The sequence below is a fragment of the Schistocerca americana genome, chromosome 2 (assembly GCF_021461395.2).
Source record: "Schistocerca americana isolate TAMUIC-IGC-003095 chromosome 2, iqSchAmer2.1, whole genome shotgun sequence".
Taxonomy (NCBI): Eukaryota; Metazoa; Arthropoda; class Insecta; order Orthoptera; family Acrididae; genus Schistocerca; species Schistocerca americana.
In genome coordinates this window covers 657,846,779-657,859,432 of record NC_060120.1, presented here as the reverse complement: position 1 = coordinate 657,859,432, position 12,654 = coordinate 657,846,779, and positions in this window count along the sequence as shown.

Here is a 12,654-nt window from a genome sequence, read left to right as displayed (position 1 = left end):
GTATACAATTTTTAATTTTACTGCAAAGGACTAGAAGTTCGATGACGGTAAGGAAGCACATAGCATATTAAGCTCCTGAAATGAGAGCCATTACATGGAATTCATTGGTAGGTAGATGAGGCGACTTCAAAATCGCGGACACAAATACTCTAACGATATAAAATTTCAGGGACAACACAAGGAGTAGGTCAACATGAACAATACACAAGAAGGTACAGTCAACACGAACTAATGGATGCATTGTATTGTAATGTGGCCGGCCTGTGTGGCGGAGCGTTTCTAGGCGCTGCAGTCTGGAACCGCGCGACCGCTACGGTCGCAGGTTCGAATCCTGCCTCGGGCATCGATGTGTGTGATGTCCTTAGGTTAGTTAGGTTTAAGTAGTTCTGAGTTCTAGGGGACTGATGACCTTAGATGTTAGGTCCCATAGTGCTCAGAGCCGTTTAAACCATTTTTTTTATACTGTACTGTATAGAACCGGGGACCTAGAAACGAAGAAGAGGCTTCGTCCTCGCCGTAGCCCTCAGGGGCTCACAACCCCACAACAGGCTACAGCAGTCCACTCACCCCACCGCCGCCCCACACCAAACCCAGGGTTATTGTGCCATTCGGCCCACAGTGGATCCCCCTGGGAATGTCTCACACCAGACGAGTGTAACCCCAAATGTTTGCGGTTTGCGTGGTAGAGTAATTATGGTGTACGCGTACGTGGAGACAGTGTTTGCGCAGCAATCGCTGACATAGTGTAACTGAGGCGGAATAAGGGAAACAAGCCCGCATTCGCCGAGGCAGATGGAAAACCGCCTTAAAAACCATCCACAGCCTGGCTGGCACACCGGACCTCGACACAAATCCACCTGACGGATTCGTGCGGGCCCGCTCGAAAACTAATAGATGACAGCTAACGTTTACATCACCCGTTCCTCTTCTTGTTCGTATTTCTATGTCGATGTACCTAATGGCTTAGAGTTAAAAAGAAAGAATACTCATGTCATTTAAGTGAGATACACGACGCAGGTGATAACGTTTAGGCGTGGTAAAGAAATAACGATGACCAGGAGCGTGCACGGGAACTGAGCTAGACGGTGTAGCTTAAATTAGTTACGTTGAAGCAGGAGAGGTAGAGGAAAAGATACATCGTTTCTTATAGAATAAATCTCAAAAGTATTGATGAACTGTGTTTACTGATCACCAAACATAGTAGTGCTACCACTATGTAATGTGTCGTTACTATCTACAGTCGATACAAGCAGGTTGAAACTTTTAGTGCTTTATTCGTATGGACCATAGAGTGAACTGTTCAATAATAACCTAAATTTACCAGAACTTTCCCCTCATTTAATTATCCTCACAACTAACCTAGACAGGGTCCTTTCCAAATGTTGTGCAATCCGAGTGTCCCGAAATGAAAAATTAAATTTTGTGTTAATAATAATTACTTGCAGACCTAGTTATGTTAGAAAGATGTTTAAAGAACTGTTTTGTTAATGGACCAGTAAATGAATAACGAAGGTCTAACGAAGTTGAAAGATAACTTTAATATTGATATAGTAATGAAGTTTAATTATTTCGAGACAGATATAAAGGTATTTAAATGAACAGTAAAAAAAAAAAAGAGTAGTAACTCATATACTGGAACTCTTGAACGCATAATAATTTCAGTAATCAATTTTTTTATACAGTTTCAGAGTCCCTCCCCCCCCCCCTTTTATTCATTTGAATTTTGAAGTGTTCTAAATTGGTTTGACCAGCAAAAGTTAAAGTCAGTACTACCTCTCAATAAGGTATCTCCCTAATCTACATTACGTCTAAGTGTACTAAGGTCCCCAGCAGTAACGGGAACCGAACTAGTGAAGCTGTCAGTTGTGCTGTTTGGCTATAATTTTTGTCAAAGTACTTGAAAGGGATGGGGAAGGTACTTACGTAAATTTTGTGGTGGCACTACTTGTGGAAACATATAAGCAGTACTATACGAGAAGCTGGTGCCGAGCATATACACACATCAAAGAAAGTTTTGCATCAATTCGGTTCCGAGAGCTCCGAAACCTGTACAGAAAATTGGAATAGAGATCAACATAAATTTCATTTACGCCCTTCTTGTTGCTCATGAAAACCACACTTTGCATGCTGTACCACCATACAGCGAGACCATCACTGGTGCTGGTCCAGATTGCTGTACACACCGGTACCTCTAACACCCAGTAGCACGCCCTCTTATATTGATGCGTGCCTGTATTCGTCGTGGCACACTATTCATAAGTTCATCAAGCCACTGTTGGCCCAATTGTCACACTCCTCAATGGCGATTCGGCGTAGATCCCTTAGAGAGATTGATGTGTCACGAAGCCGGCCGGTGTGGCCGAGCGGTTCTAGGCGCTTCAGTCTGGAACCGCGCGACCGCTACGGTCGCAGGTTCGAATCCTGCCTCGGGCATGGATGTGCGTGATGTCCTTAGGTTAGTTAGGTTTAACTAGTTCTAAGTTCTAGGGGACTAATGACCTCAGCAGTTGAGTCCCATAGTGCTCAGAGCCATTTGAACCTTGTTGCACTCTCTGGACAGTGTGTCTAAGGCGTTCAGCCTGACCAGATTGCCTCCAAACATGTCTACGACGATTGGTTGAAGGCATATGCGACACTAATCGGTGAAGAGAATGTGATGCCGAGCCTGAGCAGTCCATTTGGTATGTTGTTGGGCCCATCTGTACCGCGCTGCATGGTGTCGTGGTTGCAAACGCGGACCTCGCCATGGACGTCGTGAGTGAAGGTTCGCGTCATGAAGCGTATTGCGCACAGTATGAGTCGTAACACTCCGTCCTGTGGTTGCACGAAAAGCGTTATTCAACTTGGTGGCGTTGCTGTCAGGGTTCCTCCGAGCCATAATCCGTAAGTAGCGGTTATCCAATGCAGTAGTAGCACTTGGGCAGCCTGAGCGAGGCATGTCATCGACAGTTCCTGTCTCTCTGTATCTCCTCCATGTCCGAACAACATCGCTTTGGTTCACTCCGAGACGTCTGGACACTTCCCTTGTTGAGAGCCCTTCCTGGCACAAAGTAACAATACGTTATTGACTGTGTAGGGATGGTTGAACTACAGACAGCTCGAGCCGTGCACCTATTTCTGGTGGAATGACTGGAACGGATCGGCTGTCGGACCCCCTCCGTCTAATAGGCGCTGCTCATGCATGGTTGTTTACATCTTTGGTCGGGTTTAGTGAAATCTCTGAACAATCAAAGGGACTGTGTCTGTGATACAACATCCACAGTCAACGTCTATCTTCAGTAGTTCTGTGAACCGGGGGTGATGTAACACTTTTTTTGATGTGTGTATTTAAAAGATGTAAGTTCACAAATCATTGTGTAGCTCTCAATAACTTAAAGATGTAAATTCCTTTCTATTAACCCCGCATCGAGATAATAATAATTTTGATTGTTTTTATTTTATTTCATCTAATTATAACGAATCTGATATTAGACTCCTATGCTGTTACTTAGTTTGATGTTTTTCCCCACCCGTGGTTCCGAAAAAGAAGGTTTGTAGATTTGATCCTGTTTCATTGTTTACAGCAGATAATCTGCATTACAACACGTATTTCAATTTTTAGGCTATTGCATCAGTTTATACATTGGAGAATATTTTGGATAATATTTAGAAAACTCTTTCTGTGGCTCGATAATTCATCTGTTGCTGAACAACAGTTGGTAGGTGTGGTTCATTAGATATAGCAGAGAGTTGAAACATCCCAAGTGGATGCAAGGCGACAGCGAAAGATCTGCACGATTGAAAATATCGATAAAAAGCACAATGTAGTATTGATAGAGCAGGGTTCAAAAGACTATGAAATAATTGACGCTATGTGGATGGAAGCACATGTCGCATCAGATATGGAAACTTAACTGTAAAAAAGTTTGCTGTACAAATAGTGCACAATATATCAGCAATTATGGGGCCGTTTTAGCAACAGCTCAAATGATTTAGTTGGTCAGCTAGTGACTTTAGGTGTGGCGCATGTTTCATTTGGATGTCGCAGGGCATGTAATGTAGAAGATATTTTGTGTGGGATTTGAGCATGAACTGCTGGTACGATCATAACATTTCCAAGTCTGGCATTCACTGACTTCTACTATTCCCGTAGCACAATTTTTGGCATTCAAGAAGATGCTGTAACGCACGTAGATGGGTATTCTGCGAACGTTTCAGAATCGTATTTCAAGAATGGAGACATGTGCGGGAAAAACGATGGTCGGAGTCAACTGACTAACAAGAGATTTATGTAAACGAAGATGTTCTGACAAACTATAACATATTCTCGTCAACTTCGTATAGAATCTTTAATTTGACTGGGGATTTAACCACGGATATAAAAAAATGGAGAGCGCCATTTGGTGAATCTCAAGTTACAGGACAATGTCTAAAATCGATAATCGTTATTAAACCTTGGCATCGTCAAATGTAAGAAGTAACTCCTGAAAACTTCTGTAAGGTCAAATACAAGAACAGTCGCTTGTGAGTCATGGCCGGCTTTATCCGATTTTTGTTGCTGCTATATGTTCGACAAGACAAAGAGCGTTTGCAGAAACCCTAAATGAAGCTCACATAGGCAATAAAAGTGACACAAATCAAAAAACGGCAATTTCTAGTTTGTCACTGAAAATTGCGTTTGAAGGAGCACAACGGAAACGAAAAATATAATGGCATTTAGTGCGAACAATATTTATCTGAAATTTAGAGGAAATTTATGCTGTTTCAATTCAGGTTTCATAGAGTAAATTCTATAAGTCGTGTTATCTCATGTATCGCATTTTCTATTTGTGTCACTGTTCTTGACGGAGTGCGATGCGATAAAAAGTGTCTTTATTTTGGATTACATCGGAAGCCTCAATGGCTAATAATTTACTAACTGTATTGGGTTTATTATCTTGTACCTTGATATAGAGCTTAATACCTAACAGTTCTGCTAGTTTCCCAACAACCTACTGTGTAATAGTAGTTTGTAACTTTTGCTAAATATACCAAAAAATTATTAAATACAGAAAGTTTCATCATAACTGAACATGTATACAATTACACTAATTATGCAGAAGTCCAGTTATTTGTTATAAAAGTATGTTGTTGTGGTCTTCAGTCCAGAGACTGATTTGATGCAGCTCTCCATGCTACTCCATCCTGTGCAAGTTTCTTCATTTCCCAGTACCTACTGCAAAATACACCATTCTGAATTTGCCTAGTGTATTCATCTCTTGGTCCCCCTCACCGATTTTTACCCTCCACACTGTCCTCCAATACTAAATTGGTGATCTCTTGACGCTTCAGAACATGTCCTACCAACAGATCCCTTCTTATAATCAAGTTGTGCCACAAAATTCTCTTCTCCCCAATTCTATTCAGTACTTCCTCATTAGTTATGTGATCTACCTATCTAATCTTCAGGATTCTTCTGTAGTACCACATTCCGAAAGCTTCTATTCTCTTCTTGTCCAAACTTTTTTTCGTCCATGTTTCACTTCCATACATGGCTACACTCCATACAAATACTTTCAGAAACGGCTTCTTGACACTTAAATCTATACCCGATGTTAACAAATTTCTCTTCTTCAGAAACGCTTTCGTTGCCATTGCCAGTCTATATTTTATATCCTCTCTACTTCGAACATCATCAGTTATTTTGCTCCCCAAATAGCAAGACTCATTTACTACTTTAAGTGTCTTATTTCCAAATCTAATTCCCTCAGCATCATCCGATTCAATTCGAGTATATTCCATTACCCTCGTTTTGCTTTTGTTGATGTTCATCTTATATCCTCGTTTCAAGACACTGTCCATTCCGTTCAACTGCTCTTCCAGGTCCATTGCTGTCTCTGACGATGTCATCGCAAACCTCCAAGTTTTTATTTCTTCTCCATGGATTTTAATTACTATTCCAAATTTTTCTTTTGTTTCCTTTACTGCTTTCTCTATGTACAGATTAAATAACATCGGGTATAGGCTACAACGCTGTATCACTCCCTTTCCTACCACTGCTTCCCTTTCATGCCCCTCGACTCTTATAACTGACATGTGGTTTCTGTACAAATTGTAAATATCCTTTCGCTCGCAGTATTTGATCCCTGTCACCTTCAGAATTTGAAATAGAGTATTCCAGCATATTCTAAAGCTTTCTCTAAGTCTGTAAATGCCAGTAACGTAGGTTTGACTTTCCTTAATCTATCTTCTGATATAAGTGGTAGAGTCAGTATAGCCTCACGTGTTCCAACATTTCTGCTGAATCCAAATTTATCTTTCCCGGAGGTCAGCTCCTGCCAGTTTTTCCATTCGTCTGTAAATAATTCGTGTTAGTATCTTGCAGCCGAGACTTATTAAACTGATAGTAGATCTAAAATTTTGTGTGTTGTATGGACCTAACCTACTAGGATACCAATAGCAACGTAGAAAAACCTCACTACACCAGTGAGTACGAAATTCGTGCTGTTTGTCATCAGATACATTACGAACATCTACCACATATGCGTGTTTTACGCCCATCATTGAACGTGTAATACTTCACGTTCTGTCGATGGAATCTGGAGCAGTTTTAGCTCCATCATACTGCCTTGTATGCTGTTAGGTTAACGAAACGGAAAATGTCACATTGATAAGAATGCCACTATCACGAACGGAACTCCAGTGCTTGTATCGCTGTCAGCAACCGTAAATACATTCTTGTCATGCCTTTTGTGTTAGAATTTCCTTGTCTCATTCTTTTCAGAAAATTGAGGCTTTATTTCTACACATTTACAGTAGGAGCTAAACCTTCTGAAGAACACAAAACCAAAATAAGGCTACAATGTTAAACGTTCGACAGAGAAACGTTACTTATTTCTACGATTTGCTCAAAATGAAACAACAAGAGCGTGTCGTATAATACTGTCATTGATTGTTCGAGGTTTTACCAAGGGTCTCCCCCTTGTATTATATCGGGTTGCACTGTAAATAGTAGTCACCTACATAATTTGTCATTAGAGACATAAATAAGACTAAAATGGATAGGAAAATAATTATTTGGGATATTTCGGGGAAAACACACACATAGAGGGTGTTTCAGGATGAACGGCCAGTAGTCAAGGATATAGCGGGAACGTTCATTTGCAGCAATAAACTTAATGTGTATGTATATCATATTCTGAATGGTTTCCAAGACAGAAAACGTTTAATGTACATTTTTATGTCATTTTAGAAAGTAAGTGATGGGGAGAAATTACTTGCAATCTTTTTCGGAAAATTTGTTTGTTCAACCGCTTGAGGACGTTCCTTTGACCACGTGGACTGCAACGTACTCCCAGCATAACTGAGCCGTTCCACATTTTATCAGACGTGTGAGGAAACATCTCAACGGCAGTTACCTTAACGACTTGATTGGTTGTCGCAGTACAATAACTGGCCACCAAGATTGCAAAACCTTACGCCTTTCTTTTTTCTGGGGCTGGATGAAGCCTGAAATGTGCAAACAAAGAGTGAAAACGTTAGATAAAGTGCTTGTTCGCATCATGGACTCTCCTGCCCTCTTCAGGGAATGTGCAGAGGCATTCAGACAAGCAACAGATCTTGTGCCACAAGATGTCCCCCAAGAACGCACAAATACGTTGAAGTTGACATATATTGAGAACTGTACAACAGCTGTAATTTTAGTTGTACGATAATGCTTAGACATGAACATGTTGGAAATCACAGGGCTGTGACTGTTGGGGTCCCTAGTTCGACCTAATGTCAGGACATAGTGCCCTGAGACACCAGACACAAAGCTGCCACGGGACCCACTGAGCCCTAGCACATGGCGCGTCGGCTACAGCGCTCCAACAGTAGGTCACGGCTGCTACAATGCTGGAGACACAACCATGCCACGGGCACTGGTACCTGAGCCACCGAGCCTGCAGGACGTCGCTTACGGGAACAGTAGTGCTAGGCCACGGCTGGACCACAATGCCCCCTGTCAGCACTACAGGATGTCACGCTCTCACACAAGCGAAACAACTGGATACCTAACCCACACTGTTGCTGTTTGAAATATCTCCCGGCGGAGAGCTGCAACAAAAAGAAATTTGGAAGCACAAAACTAGTCTACTGACTCCAGTCCTGTTCCAGTCAAAGTTATGAATCAATACTTGTTATTAAAATTTCCATTTGTGCACTTAAAAATAGTCTTCACCAGATTGTAACCAGCGACTTCATGATTACAATGCCATTGCACTGCACGCTGATGTATCGACGATTTCGTTAAAAAGCCACAGCTAGTTTTTACTTACGTGCGCTCAAAAATCTTCGAAGACGATTTACTGCAATTGGAAATTAATGTTTCGGCAGTGATCCTCAAATTCTTGAAGTAAGAAGAAATTCAGAGAGTTCCATTCTATAAGGTCCCCTAGTGGGTATCTTCAACAGAATACAAAGAAACTGACGATGAAGACGACGTCCACAGAAAAGATCCGTACCCAAAGTCTGGAAAGTTACACGGGTCACACCAATACTCAAGAAGGTTAGTAGGAGTAATCCACTAAGTTACAGGTCGTTAACGTCCAAATGAAGCAAGATTTTGGAACATATTGTATTCAAACATCATGAATTACCTCGAAGAAAACTGCCTATTGACACATAGTCAACATGGATTTAGAAAACATTGTTTTTTGTGGAACACAACTAGCTCTTTATTCAGATGAAGTGCTGAGTGTTATTGACAAGGGATTTCATGTCGATTCCGTATTCCTAGATTTCCGGAAGGCTTTCGACACTGTACCACACAAGCGGCTCGTAGTAAAATTGCGTGCTTATGGAATATCGTCTCAGTTACGTGACTGGATTTGCTATTTCCTGTCAGAGAGGTCACAGTTCGTAGAAATTGACGGAAAGTCATCGTGTAAAACAGAAGCGATTTCAGGCGTTCCCCAAGGTAGTGTTATAGGCCCTTTGCTGTTCCTTATCTATATAAATGATTTGGGAGACAATCTGAGCAGCCGTCTTCGGTTGTTTGCAGATGACGCTGTCGTTTATTGACTAATAAAGTCATCAGAAGATCAAAACAAATTGCAAAACGATTAGAAAAGATATCTGAATGGTGCGAAAATTGGCAGTTGACCCTAAATAATGAAAAGTGTGAGGTCATCCACATGAGTGCTAAAAGGCATTCATTAAACTTCGATTACACGATAAATCAGTCTCATCTAAAAGTTGTAAAATTAACTAAATACCTAGATACTACAATCACGAACAACTTAAAATGGAGGGAACACATAGAAAATGTTGTGGGGAAGGCTAACCGAAGACTGCGTTTTATTGGCAGGTCACTTAGGAAATGTAAGAGATGTACTAAGGAGACTGCCTACAGTACTCTTGTCCGTCCTGTTTTAGAATGCTGCTGCGCGGTGTGGGATCCTTACCCGATAGGACTGACGGAGTACATCGAAAAGGTTCAAAGAAGTGCAACACGTTTTGTATTATCGTGAAATATGGGAGAGAGTGTCACAGAAATGATACAGGATTTGGGCTAGACATCATTAAAAGAAAGGCATTTTCGTTGCGACGGAATCTTCTCATGAAATTCCAATCACCAACTTTGTCCTCCGAATGCGAAAATATTTTGTTGTATTTTGTTGACATCGACCTACATAGGGAGAAACGATAACCACGATAAAATAAGGGAAATCAGAGCTAGTACGGTAAGATACAGGTGTTCGTTCTTTCCGCGCACTATACTAGATTGGAATAATAGAGAATTATGAAGGTGGTTCGATCAACCACCTGACAGGCACTTACGTGTGATTTGCAGAGTATCCATGTAGATGTAGATGTAGAGATACTGATGTGTAGCACAGGCTAACTCATGTCGCGGCTACAACAAATTTCCCATTAAAGGTCTTCAGAGCTGCTGCTATTGTGAGAACCTCTGCCTGTCTGTCTGGTACACTATTCTTCAGATGACCCCGCAAGAAACAAACAACTGGGGTTTACGTCAAGAGAACGAAGTACTCACGAAACAGTGCCTCCTCTTCATATTCGCTTTCCAGCACGTACGACGTACTTAATCACGAGAAAAATGTTTTCATACTCGAACTACACTTTACACAGAGATCAAATTGGATACTTTCCAACAAAGAAGGGAATATTTCTCTCAGAAGGATACCCTTTTTTCTTGCAGTGAAGTGGGGAAAAGATAGATGTGAGCGTATTGGTCAATTACTGACTATGACCACCTACGAGTACACCACAAATCTATGGCGAAGGCTCTTCACGATTGTAAAGTGACGATTTCAACGGACTATACATGAGTCCTGAGCTTTCGGCATTTGGTAAAACAGCCTTCATCCTAGAAAAGCCCATAAATAGGGAAGCGAGAATAGCCTCCACAGGGTTGCCTCAACACGACGCTAGGTGCGAATTCAACAAGTTAAAGATAGCATTTTCTGCAATATCAGAGATGTAGCTGCTCTTCCAGTAATATTTTGAGTAAAAATTTTCGAAGAAAGAATGTACAGGGTGTCGCAGGAGAAACGGTCCGCATTCAGTCATATGATAGGAACGATCAACTGAAGCACAAAACTTCATATGGACTTATACCATGCCATATTTCGAGTGATCTCCGAGATTCAGCAAATTTACGTTCCATTGTTATTTATTTTCTGCATTATTCAGTACATTGTCAGGCTTACAAATACACACTTCAAAAAAATTTTTGCATCACCCTGGGTACTGAGAGTTCCGGAACCTGTACAGGAAATTGGAATAGAGACCAACATAAACATCATTTCCTCACTTTTTATTGCTCGTGAAAACCACACATTGCAAGTTGTACCACCATCGGTGAGACCTTCACAGGTGGTGGTCCAGATTGCAGTACACACCAGTACCTCTAATACACAGCAGCACGTCCTCTTGCATTGATGCACGCCTGTATTTGTCGTGGTAGACTATCCACAAGTTCATCAACTTTGTTGGTCCAGGTTGTCCCACTCCTCAAGGGCGATTTGGCTTGGATCTCTCAGAGTGGCTGGTGGGTCACGTCGTCCATAAACAGCCCCTTTCAATCTATACCATGCATGTACGATAGGGATTCATGTCTGGAGAACATGTTGGCTTCTCTAGTCGAGCGATGTCGTTATCCTGAAGGAAGTCATTCAGAAGATGTGCACGATGAGGGCGCGAATTTTCGTCCATGAAGACGAATGTCTCGCCAGTATGCTGCCGATACGGTTGCACTATCGGTCGGAGGATGGCATTCACGAATCGTACAGCCGTTACGGCGCCTTCCATGACCACCAGCGGCGTACGTCGGCGCCACATAATGCCACCCTAAAACACCAAGGAACCTCCACCATGTTTCACTCGCTGGACAGTGTGTCTAAGGCGTTCAGCCTGACCGGGTTGTCTCCAAACACGTCTCAGACGATTGCATGGTTGAAGGCATATGCAGCACTCATAGGTGAAGACAACATGATGCCAATCCTGAGCAGTCCATTCGGCATGTTGATGGGCCCATCTGTATCACGCTGCATGGTGTCATGGTTGCAAACATGGACCTCGCCATGGACGTCGGGAGTGAAGTTGCGCATCATGCAGCCTATTGGGCACAGTTTGAGTCGTAACACTCCGTCCTGTGGCTGCACGAAACGCATTATTCATCATGATGGCTTTGCTGTCAGGGTTCCTCCGAGCCATAATCCGTTGGTACCGGTTATCCACTGCAGAAGTAGCACTTGGGAGGCGTGAGCGAGGCATGTCATCCACAGTTCCTGTATCTCTCTGTATCTCGTCCATGTCCGAATATCATCGCTTTGCTTCACTCCGAGACGCCTGGACACTTCCCTTGTTTAGAACCCTTCCTGGTACAAAGTAACAGTGCGGGCGCGATCGAACTGCTGTATTGACCGTCTAGGCATGGTTGAACTACAGACAACACGAGCCGTGTACTTCCTTCCTGGTGGAATGACTGGTCCTAATCAGCTGTCGGACCCCCCTCCGTCTAATAGGCACCACACAGCGAGACCTTCACAGGTGGTGGTCCAGACTGCTGTACACACCGGTACCCCTAATACCCAGCAGCACATCCTCTTGCAATGATGCATTGTTGTGTACATATTTGGGTTCAAATGGATCTGAGCACTGAGGTCATCAATCCCCTAGAACTTAGATCTACTTAAGTCTAACTAACCTAAGGACATCACACACCCATGCCCGAGGCAGGTTTGGTTCCTGCGACCGTAGCGGTCACGCGGTTCCAAACTGATGCGCCGAGAACCGCTCGGCCTCTGCAGTGGGCTACGTCTTTGGGCGGGTGTAGTGAAATCTCTGAACAGTCAAAGGGACTGTGTCTGTTATACAATATCCACAGTCAACGTCTATCTTCAGTAGTTCTGGGAACTGGGGTGATGCAAAACATTTTTTTATGTGTGCATAAACATGTACAACAGGAAGTAAACATTACAACATGCATTTTACAAACTATCGTGACTTTTCAGTGCTGACAAAGCACAGTGTGGTAGAACGGTGGCGTAACACTACAGTTTCTGCAAGCAACTTCTCCAGGCTCTGAGGCTGAGGTAGCGGCGCCCCAGGCGAGACTGATGTCTCCAGTACTGTGGCAGCCGTGACCACTATGGGAGCGCTGTGGCCAACGCGCTGTGTGCTGGGCTC